This window comes from Hemiscyllium ocellatum, chromosome 23 (genome assembly GCF_020745735.1).
Source record: "Hemiscyllium ocellatum isolate sHemOce1 chromosome 23, sHemOce1.pat.X.cur, whole genome shotgun sequence".
NCBI lineage: Eukaryota > Metazoa > Chordata > Chondrichthyes > Orectolobiformes > Hemiscylliidae > Hemiscyllium > Hemiscyllium ocellatum.
Window position 1 is genome coordinate 24,476,474 of NC_083423.1, and position 12,127 is coordinate 24,488,600.

General features: G+C 39.3%; 1 protein-coding gene across 3 annotated transcripts in view; it reads left to right on the forward strand.

Annotated features, from left to right (window-relative positions):
• The window catches only part of LOC132826702 (plexin-B2-like), a 265,158-nt gene that overhangs the window by 69,297 nt on the left and 183,734 nt on the right, over nt 1-12,127 (forward strand). For all 3 annotated transcript variants that reach the window (XM_060842787.1, XM_060842789.1, XM_060842788.1), the window contains exon 2: nt 8,426-8,532. The gene's annotated coding sequence lies outside the window, so the exon portion shown is untranslated. The remainder of the gene's footprint in view (nt 1-8,425; nt 8,533-12,127) is intronic.

Genomic DNA, 12,127 nt, shown 5'->3' on the forward strand with positions numbered 1-12,127 from the left:
CAGAGTTGTGAACACAGCCCAGTCCATCACACAAACTAATCTTCCGTAAATTGACTTCATCTATATTTCCTGTGGCATTGGGAAAGCAACCAACATCATCAAAGACCCCTCCCACCCCGGTTATACTCCCTTCCATCCTGTGCCTTTGGGCAGAAGATGTAAATGTTTGTACACATGTATAAACAGCTTCTTCCCTTTAGTAATCAGACTTTTGAATGGACCAATTTAATGTAAATATTGATCTCTCGGTGCACTTTTTCAGCAGCTGTAACACAGTCTGTTCTGTTACCCTGATGCACTTGTATTGTGCGATCTGCCTGGAAATCTCATAACACAGCACTTGTCACTGTACCTTGGTACACATAGTAATCAATCAAATCAAATTGGTCATTATCACTGTGCCCCGGAGCCCCAGGTCTGCTTTTCTTTAACCAACCCCATTCAGATAAAGTATGATACACCGCTGGAGGAGGTGGGGCTTGAACCTGTGCCTCCTGCTCTTGAGACACAATTGCTACCACTGTGTCATGAGAGCCCCCAAGCCTGCTTTATTCCTGCTTTTATCTTTTTTTCTCATTTAATATATTTAAAAGTGCTATTACACATTACTTTCCCACCAGCAAATCACGGTGACTTCTTTTCAGAGGTGAGAATGGTACTATGACACCCTGACGTTCCTGAGCCTCCTTCTTTATGGGAAAGGCCAGTTCTGTGGTTTTCTTAATGTCCAGATCTGGTTCAGTTGGTATCTTCCTTTAGATTGCAATATTATTGAGTCCACAAGCTAAGTGACCTCATAATATTTCCCAAGATGCCAACTTGTACTCTGTATTCCACCAATGTCTGTAGTCTCATTAAGAATTCAGTAAACTGGTTCTACAGGAAGTCTCTTTGCCATGTTAAATCTGTAACACTGCAATACAATAGGTGGTTTGGAGTCATAGTGGTCTGTTATATCTATTAGTTTGACAAAAGATTTTGATTCTGGGATTGTCAGGAAGATTAAACCCTTGAAGTGGAGAGTCGTGGCCCACAAGTGGTCAGGGGAGTTATTTTTTGTCCTTAATCTCCTTCTATCCTTTTTGCCTGAAAAAAAATCTCATTCTTTTAGCGTACTGAAGACAATCCTCCACAAGTGTATCAGTGGGTTTCAGTTTCCCAAACAGTGGCATTTTCAAGATTTCCCCTTTACAGTCATACCAGGTTCGTTGAAAAGCAAGGCGGCCTGAAACTTAACTCTCGTCATCAGTATAATATCTCAGAAGGCCCTGACTGAAAAGGAACATTCTTTATTGTTGAATACTGTTACAAAGATGTAGGGGTGCTGTACCTTTAAGTGAAGGGAAAAGCTAGTAAGAACTTAGAGAAGCACACAGAGTACTGGAAAATTTAAAATGTAACATTTGGTCAAATAGCTAGATTAGCTGGATTGTCTGGATACAAAAACAAATTCAAATTCAGCCAATCAATTTAAATTATGCCCCAAGATACCAAACTCCAATCAAGTTTGAATTTATTATTTTGACAATATTAAAGCCATTGAAATGATCCTATGCCTTGGGTATAAATATCAGACATTTTGGAATAGTTAGCTAGTGCGGCAAAGGTAACTGCCAAGCACCAACAACTAGAGAGAGAGAGAGAGAGAGAGAGACTGCTTGCAGAAATAGCTGCTCTCTTAAAGGTAACTTTTATCTATCAACAACCTGTGAAGCAGAATCCCTAAGAAGAAGATGACAGGAAAACACAGAGGACACTCAGCAAGCTGACTGGTTTTGAAATGTGATTTTATTTTTAGTAAATCGTAATCAGGAGTTTTATCAGGCCAGTATTGTAAAGGGGAAGGTAAATGATAGGCTTAGATACAGCAGTTGTAAATAGTTGTCAGTTAGTGTTCTTTGTTAGACTTTTTAAAAAGGTGTTAATTTTTACTTTAAATAGTGACTTTTGGGATAGTTCTTTGCCTCTTGAGTTTTGACACATTACAGCCTGGGTTAAATCTTTTGTGTTGCTGGTTTAAATTAGCAGGGGGCATTTACCCAGTGTCATAAAAATACCAAAATAGAGCCACTACTTATGATGTACATGGCTAGTCCTAGCCTGAGATGCACAGTTCAGCAGACCCATCCTTGAGCTCTGTGGTGAGATTAATTAGTGATTCCCATGGGTCTTAAAAGGGTTATCACCAAAAGGAAACAACTTTATCTGCAGATGCTAAGGACATTAATAGATTTCACAATGGTTAATATACCGTTTTAATTTGCAATTTAGTGTTGACCTTACAAAGACATAAGGATTCTTTTCCAGGAGTCTTCAATATCAATACTCTAATCTGTGATGGAAACAACACATTGCACAATGTTAAGAGTTATGTGTATTTTTAGGAACTGCAAGGATGTACAAAATATTTTGTGCTATTTTGAATAGAATTTAAGTGAAGAATGAATTGGTCAGAAGACTTGAAAACGTTTGAAGGTGAGGTCAGGGAATAAAGTTGAAGACAAAATTTTGACTGTGAAGAACATTTTGAACAATGTGGAATGCAGTAATGAGGCAATTAACTCAGTATAATTTTGCAAATATATGACAGTCCACTGCTATCTATGGAGCCAAAAACACAGTCCATGAGCCAAGAAAGGAACTATAGATGGCTTGATGTCAGTCTACCAACAGTCAACAAACATTGAATTGTCTTAATATGATAGCTATACTGTTGTAAAATCAAAGATTTCAAATTGCCTTTATTCTTTATAGACATAACATGGAAACGTATAATTACAAATTTTAAACATGACAACTTTGCAAAACATACATTAAAAAGGAAATTTGCTAACTGCAACAGTTAGATCATAAACAGCCAGCATGAGCTATTGAAAACTTCCATATGAAGTCGGATTCAGCCAAAGCTGCAGTGTTGACGTGTATGGACAGCAAGTGTTGGTGATCTATGTGTTGACAGAAAACCTAATAGCTATATTTGCACATACAGTCAATGTCTAAAGACCAAGTCTTTCATGTAGGATAATGTCCAATACACTGTACCGATATTTGGATAATGCCAAAGAATAAGGATGATGTGTATTGTTTGGGGTTGAAGGCAGAATTGGCTATACTGTGTATGCCAAAGGCTTGCTTAGTCAGATTTTGAAGTCAGATCATGATGTTAAACCTGTGACAAGGGGGTATGCTCATTTCCATAAGACTTAAGACATAGGAGTGGAAGTAAGGCCATTCGGCCCATCGAGTCCACTCCACCATTTAATCATGGCTGGTGGGCATTTCAACTTCACTTACCAGCATTCTCCCTGTATCCCTTAATTCCTTGTGACATCAAGAATTTATCAATCTCGGCCTTGAAGCCATTTAGCGTCCTGGCCTCCACTGCACTCTGCGGCAATGAATTCCACAGGCCCACCACTCTCTGGCTGAAGAAATGTCTCCGCATTTCTGTTCTGAATTTACCCCCTCTAATTCTAAGGCTGTGTCCGCGGGTCCTAGTCTCTTTGCCTAACGGAAACAATTTCTTAGCGTCCACCCTTTCCAAGCCATGTAAGTTTCTATTAGATCTGCCCTTAACCTTCTAAACTCCAATGAATACAATCCCATGATCCTCAGCCGTTCCTCATATGTTAGACCTGCCATTCCAGGGATCATCTGTGTGAATCTCCACTGGACACGCTCCAGTTCCAGTATGTCCCTCCTGAGGTGTGGGGCCCAAAACTGGACACTACTCCAAAACTACTCCAAATGGGGCCTAACCAGAGTTTTATAAAGGCTCCTATAAAGGATTTCTTTATTGAGTTGTTTGGACAATTCTATTCTGACTTCTGTTGGAAGACCAGTATTAGTTGCATATTTGGGAGAGAACATATGTTCAGGACAAATTGCTTATTTGCATTTTTAAAACCTAGCTTTCCTCTTCCCCATTCAACTCTAGCATTGTTAGTGCTGGACAGTTTGGAGAAATCTGTGCTGAGCAATAAATTTTCTGCTTAATCAAGTAAAACGCCACCAGATGCAGATTAAAATTGCATTTACTTTGCTATAACAAGATACTATAAACTCAGTTTTCCTGCATTGCTTCATTGGGAATAGTTCTTCCTCTTTCATTTCTCATCGTTGTCTTTTTTTTTGGACTTACTATTTGTGCTGAAATGCAGTTTGCTTTGTACTGTTGAAGTAATTTGTGACTGGACAGCTTCCTTCCATAGATGTTGCTTGTTGCTGGCAGTGAAGAGACTTTGGGTTGAAACCCAGCACCCCCTAGCAGTTGAAAAGTCCATTGATCTGCTCAATGAGCCAATGTCCATGCAGTAAAGATCTGTAATTCTTATATGAATAAGCAGGCTGATTGACACATTTTCAGCTCTGATCTCCAGCATCTGCAGTCCTCACTTTCTCCTAGAAGATTTTAACCTACTGTGAATCCTCTTGCAAGGATGCCTTCCTTGAAGAAGCTCTCTTCCTCCCTCTACAAGGATTTCAGTGAGTCCCTCTCTCACTACACACCCCAGGTTTCCAATGCCCCTCCCCCAAGTCCCTCCTCTTTACCTTTTATCTTAGCCTGCTGGACATAATTTCCTCATTCCTGAAGAAGGGCTCATGCCCGAAACGTCGATTCTCCTGCTCCTTGGCTGCTGCCTGACCTGCTGTGCTTTTCCAGCAACACATTTTCCACTCTGAGTAATAGAAGTGTTTGTATTGAAAAGTAGTTGTCGACTCTTGTGTTTTTAAAAAGTATTAATTCTCCCAATGCTGCATAGTGGCATGATAGGCCTTCAGTGTACTGTCTGGAGAAGTCTGATCTATCAACATCTGAAGGAAAACAACTAAATTTATATGTTAAAGTTATACAGATCTAGACTTCACATTATAAATGGGATATAGAGACTTCAGAAAGTTGAAGAAAAAGATTCAGAAGGATGATACCAATAATGAGAAGACTGACAATTTTTTTTATTGCAAAAAGAAAGGTGATGGGTAACCTGATAGAGGTGGTTAAAATCATGAAAAGACTTGATGGGGTAGACATAAAGAATTTAGTTTCCAGTTATGGTGGAGCCAAAAACAAGGGGCTGTAAATGTAAATTTTCTTCACTAACTAAAGTCTCTCCTCCCACAGCCTTATCCCATGTCTAGCCCTCCTCCTTCTCCTCACTTCCCTGACCTGACCTTCCTGCCCATCTTCTTACTCACCTATCTGCTCCATCCTTCCCACTGACCAATCACAATAACCCGCTACCTGCATCCACCTTACACCATACCACCTACCTTTTCCCCTGGCCTCACGTCCCTCTTTCTATTCACTTCTGCGCTTCCCTTCTCCTACGAAGGGTTTCTGCCTGATAGCTTGACTTTCCTCCTTCTCGGATGCTGCCTGACCTGTGCTTTTCCAGCCTCACCTGCATTGATTTCCAGCATCTGCACTCCTTGTTATCTCCAAGGCCTTAAATGGTTGTTGGTTATCAATTCTCACTGAGAATAATTAATGAAAAACTCTTTCCCAAAGATTGGTCAGAATGTAGAACTTACAATCTCAATTTTTAATTAAATTGTGTAAAATGGACGGTGAAGCCGAATAAACACGAGAGAAAATTTTATAGAAAGGTGTGCTGATAGGGTTGGATGGATGGGGGTGGGAGGAAGCTCATGTGGAGCGTAAGCATCAGGACAGTTTTCCATTCTGTGTAATACCCAGCAATACAATTGTTTTGCTTTTACTTTTGCCCATTCATTTTGTTCTCCTTCTGAAGAACTTTGGTTTTTTATCAAGTATTTGTGTTGTGCTGTCATATTCAATTTATCAATAATATGTATAGAACTTAAAATAATGAACCTAGATGGAATTTTTTGTAGTTAGAATGTCTTTGTATTCGTTGGTACTTCGGAAGTTTTGAACTTTTAAATTGCTATAGTTTATATCACCTTTAGAATCTTAATTATTAAAGAAAAATTCCATGTTATGGTATTTCTAGTTTGTATTTTTCATAGGCAAAGGATTCAAGTGTTGATGTCAAACATTGTTGTCCCTTTATAAAGTGATCGAAAGCAAGAATGGAATTTCCCAAACATTCCCATTTGATTAAAATCCTGTCCAAAACACACAAACCTATATGGTCGTTTTAAAATGTAGTCAACATTTTAATCAGTTCTAAGCTGAACTGCAACATCAATTTAATGTTAATATACTTTGATTTTTATAAAATTGGGTTAAGGTTAGCTTGCTATTACACAACCAACGGCCAAAATGATTTTCCTAGGCTGGAGGAGTCCAAAACTAGAAGGCATTGATTTAAAGTGAGAGGAGAAAGTTTTAAGAGACCTGAGGGATAACCTTTTTATACAGAGGGTGGTGCATGTATGGAACAAGCAGCCAGAGGATGTGGTGGAGGTGGGTATAATTGTAACACTTAAGAGGCTGGTGGGTCGGTACATGAATAAGAAGCGTTTAGACGGTTATGGGCTTTATGCTGGCAAATGGAACTTTATCAAATTTGGATGGCTGATTGGCGCAGACAAATTGAACCGAAGGGTCTGTTTCCATACTGTATGCCTCTATGACTCTATATTATCTCAGGATGTCTGTACTGTAGCACCAAGTCAGTTGACTTTGTTCTCTTAATTGGTTGGTCCTGATGGTGTCCTCTTAGGTGCTAATAGGTCAAATCTGCTGAAAGGAACCCTCACCAATTGTCATTGTTTATGGAACTGGCAGTTTTTGTCACTCGGCTCAATGGGGAGACCATAGCGACAATAAACTGAAATTCTTTTTGCCAGAGCACTTGAAGAGTACTTGTTTGCTTTAAACGACCAACAAGTATTGCTGTCTTGGATATTGAAACTTAATGTACAAATGGAGCTGATTCAGAAAAGGTTTTCTTCAGTATACAGGTCCATCCATTCAATTCCGTTACTCAGCAGTTCAATATTGTAAAGACCATAATCTTTTCTTTCCCTGTATTTTTGTGGACTGAAATAGCAAAAGGTTTATTTTAAAATCAAGGGAAGGGATTGCTGAACTTTTTAAAAGCAAGGTTCTGAAGGTAAGTGCTGTTTATTTTGCTGCTTTATTTCAAGTTGTTTGCAGAGGGCTGGCACTAAAGGGTGTTTGAAAAGTGAGATTGGGACAGCAACAATCGGCTGATTGGTTTGTGAAGTTGTGAGCAGCTGTGAATGATGAGGCTTTCAGCTTGCCAACAATTGTGGTTGGCTTCTGTGTACCTCAACAGTTTGTGGGTGTAAACATTATTGCCAGAAGTCTTACCTGAAGCTTGAAGAAAGGCAGAAACAACTTAGCCGACCAGGCAGCAAAAATAGAAAGAAAAAGCAGAATTAACATTTTGGGTCCTGTGACCCTTCAGAACTTTTTTTTCGTTTCCTGAAGAAACTCACTTTGTTTGCCTTCACTGGTTGTTGTAAAATGTTAATTTTAACCACTGAGTCAGAAACTATATAATTTGTGAACCAGTCACTCTGTATCTCCTGCAAGGAAGTAAAAACATACCCAGAAAAGAGAGATTAAAGAACAGTAAGCCCTTGCAAGCAAAAGGATCCATTTCAGCAAACCGTATGGATGGGCACCATTGAACTGTCTTCCCAGATCTTTTCCCTCTGCCCATAACACCAATGCTTTCAGTATGTATGTGTGTGAAGGCGGAGTTTTACATATAATTAGATTCTAGCTACAAGTAAGTAAGTATTAATTTGTTATAAATAGTCATTCTTAACTCATACAGAAATCTGATCTGTGTTTTCTGTTCACCTGGGTCAAAATGGGCAGGTAAATTGGTGAACCTTTAGAGCCATGATAAAACATTTAACTTGTCAGAGAGTCATTGAGATGGACAGCATGGAAACAGAGCCTTCGGTCTAACTCGTCCATTTTGACCAGATATCCCAACCCAATCCCATACCACTCCAAACCCTTCATATTCATATAGCCATCCAAATGCCTTTTAAATGTTGCATACTAGCCTCCACCACTTCCTCTGGCAGCTCTTTCCAAACACTTGCCACCGTCTGCATGTAAAAGTTGCCCCTCAGGTCTTTTTTAAATCTTTCCCCTCCTTGGGGAATAACGGGGCTTAGTTTTCGGTGTGCTACCCTAGTGAGGCATGAAAATATTATGTTCCAAAAGCTCTCACTCACTGGTACCATTGCTGTCTGTTGCAGCAGATGCTGTGTATGTACTATGCCTAATAAAACAAATTTTATAGCACCATATGTTTGTGTTCTCAGCACACATCATTGTGCCTCCCACGTGGATGAATACTTAATTCAGAATTTTAATCTCGGGACAGAGTCATCTGAGAATAAGTTCCAGTCTTGTTGAACTCTGTAATTGTTAGGGTGGAGGAAACCTTTAATGCATGTACAATGTTTTACTCTGGATTTTAACAGGTGAATTTTCTTTTTCTGTCTCTAGGTAGGCTTTGACCAATGTGGTCATACAACATCCTGCATCTCCATTAACTACAGAAGAAGCTTGACAGGCAACAAGCACAAAATCAGGACAAGAAAACCATTTTAGAGGTATGAGGCATATATATTTTTACTGATACTACTTCTGGACCCATACTAATGTATTATGCTGCTCAGAATCCAAAAGAAGTTAAGTGATTGTGTTCTCAGCTGAGATAGATGGTTACTTCTACCTCTATCTTCTGGAAGGTGAAATGCTTTCATATTCATTATTAGTTCCCTGGTTGATGTCTGTGTTTAAAATGGGCAATTCCATTTAATGTATGTTCGTTCCTTTATTCAGATCTTTTGATTAAAAGATAAATAAATTAGATATTTTCAAAATGTTGTCCGAGTGCCATTTGCCTCCGTCACCCAAAAATATAGTGAAAGCTTCACATATCAAAGCAGCATTTAACAATTGGTACTTGTTTGTAAAATCCACAGATATGCTTCATTGTGTCTAGTCTTGGATTTCAGATCATTTGGATGCTCAGGATAATTTATTTCTTGTATATGCAAATAATGATTATGTACAATTCAACTTCATTTTTGGATTAGCTTCCTGCTGTTATAGTTATGGTGTTATATAAAAGTAGTGTTGAAGATCTGTAATAAAATCAGAAAATGTTGGATACATTTAGCAAGTCTGACATTTGTTAAGGGAGAAACGTTAATGTATCAAATCCAATGACTTGGAGCTTATATTGAACTTGATTGTAACCCAATTTTTAATATTGAGAAATAATATTATTAAACTGTTCTTTCTAATGGCACATTTCTCTGCCCCGTGATGGTTATAAGAATAGTTTTGTGCAATAGACACAATGAAAGAAGTTGTCATGTAGTGGAACCTGTATATATGTTTTGACAGTGGGCAGGAACAATATTTAATCAGTAAGTATTCTGGATAGCATTCAAGCATTGAATATTCTGAATACTACTTGCACACATCCATGCCCTATTATGCTTCTTAACCCCTTTGACAGTTTCTTGGAATGGTTTCTGTATCAATTTGTAGGGTTATGTTCCATTTATATGAACATTTTCCCATGTAGTGGCTGATTTTTTTATAGACATAATCTTGCTTTTGCATCTGAACTGCAAGGGCTGAGGGCAGAGCTTTGCTAATGGCTTGGTGGAAGGCTTGTCTGTACTTGTAAAGACAGATCTGCCCATTTTTTTGACTTGGATCATTGTTTCTCACTGATAGCAAGCATTTTCAGGCCTAAGTTTTCATGAAGCTTTACCTTATTCCTTTCAGCACCACTCTATTGTGGGACTTGTACTTTGTCACTTCACAATTCTTTTGCTATTAAAATTCTTCTGCTTCATTCTAAGTGCCGGACCTACACAAGCCGGAGTAACATTTTTTTTCCCCAGCCTTATTATCTACTTGTATAAGTCTTTAAGTTTCAGGAAGTGAATTCATGGTAATGGTTCAACAACATTATGTTGTTGTTCCACATTTAAGCAGTGTACATGAAGGTAGTGATGACAGTAAACTGAACAACAGGACTTGATTTTGGGCTAAATATTCCTTCCCAAGTCAGGTATTCAGAGTCAAGAAATTTCTTATAACTGGCAGACACAAGCACACTGAGTAACCTGGTGCTGAACTGGATTGTTTAAAAGGTCTGGTACAGTGCCCTGGGACTTAAGAAAATAAAAGAGAAAGTGACCTGGCCCTTTCTCCTCTCAAAGACCATTCTCCTTCCGCATCCATGCCAACTGGTACTACCCCTTTTCCCCTGACCTAGTCTTCCATGGCCCCTAATATGCTTCATGCCAATCTATGCCTCTTATACCCCTCAATGAACCCTTATACCATCCATACCAACTTTATGGCAACACATGACCTGTTGCTCATCTCCATAGCCCTTTATAGCCCATGGCAGCTTATGTCAACTCAAACCCACATCTGTTACTCTTTATCTCCAAACACTCCATGCCAGTTTGCCTATAGCTGCTATGAGGCAGACCTCAGCAGCCATCATGACATTAAAATAAAGCCCTAACTGTCTATTACTTGATTATGTGTTTTCAGAAGGATGATTACTGAGCCCATTGAATACATTAATTCAATTCAAGTACTTAGTCATTTATAAAAAAGAAACATTTACATTTACAGCTCCATATCAGTGAGAAGTGATCCTTTTATAACTACTTGGAGCCATCAACTGAACAAAGGATTTGCATACTCCAACTGTGATAGGTTGTGGAAGCAGTCAGGCAGTGCTCATCCTTTCATGATCGTCTTCAGGCTTATATCACCAAACACCCCTTAAAATTGCACACTCTGATTTTGTTTCTTAACTGGGAGCCACAACTGGCTTTTATTTATAAAATTTAAAATTGACAGATCCACAAAGATTATCCAGCTTTAATGCACATTAACATCTGTGAACAATCCTGGGGTGGGGGGTGTACTTTGCCCTTCCTCAAGAACTATGGTAGGCGTGGGCTGCAGCAGTACAAGAAGGCAGCTCAGCACCACCTTCTCGAGCGCAACTAGGGATGGGCAATAAATACTGGCCACCAGTGACACCCATGTCCTATGAGTAAATGAAAAAAACAGTTTGCTCAGGGAATGATTATTGACACTGGCAACTGCACGTGTGATATCATTATGTACAATAATTGCATATGCGCATGGAAATGAGTATGCCTTGAAGTGGGTTTCAGTAGTGTAGAGAGGGACATTGAACACAAGACAGGGGTTGGTGAGAAATTCCTGAAGAATGGAATAGAAGGTGAGCATTGCAGTTGGAGTGTGGGGAAGAGAACTGTTTGTGTGTGGGGTGGGGGAAGGGAGACCAGAGGAGTATGGGGGGGGAGGTGAGATGAGAACCTGTGGTGTGTGGGTGTGGGGGAACAAGGAAAGCATGTGAGTTGGGGAAAGGAGAGTGGTGAGGTCTGAAGTCACAGCTCGCCTTAGCCTCACTGTCTCACCTTACCCCCTGCAGCCTCGTTCTCCCCAATTATAGATACTCACTGCCAACTATATACCCTCTCTCTCTCCCTTCCAGCTTATGGTTCCTGTCTCCCCAGCCTTCACTCTTAGCCCCTTCTGTCTTTCTATCCATCTCTCAAATTTGCCATTTTGGCTAGGGAATGGAGCCCTTCCAACGTTGTGAAAATTTGGACTGTTGCATTTGAAAATACCATCTGCTACTGTCTGCCTTAATGTTTCCAGTTCTGAATCAGGAACTGAATGTGGGCTGTTGCAAGCATACGTACACATTGCTTTGTATGATTTGATGCCATTGAGATCAGCTGTATTCCCAAATAATATTAACAATAATTTGTAAGAATATAATTTATTACAAAAATAAAAGCTGATGAAATAAATGGCTTACTACTGTATCCTGAGTGACTCAGCTGCATGATGCAGACTCTGAGTTGTGGTGAGGTATAAAGAATGTAGGTGTGAACAGTTTTATTAAGTGTGGTTACTCAAGAAGCCACACACGATAACAATAGTGAAGTAAAATTTTAAGTGCAAAGATGATTGTGATTAGTGCGCTGAAGTAGTCAGTGCATTGATTTTGGGATTAGGAACACAGCTAGAGATTGAACAACATGTTCCTGAGCTGCTGTGTCCACCCAGGATCCATAATGTTGAATATTGATCAGAAAGATGGTTTATTTGAATAGGCTTCATCAA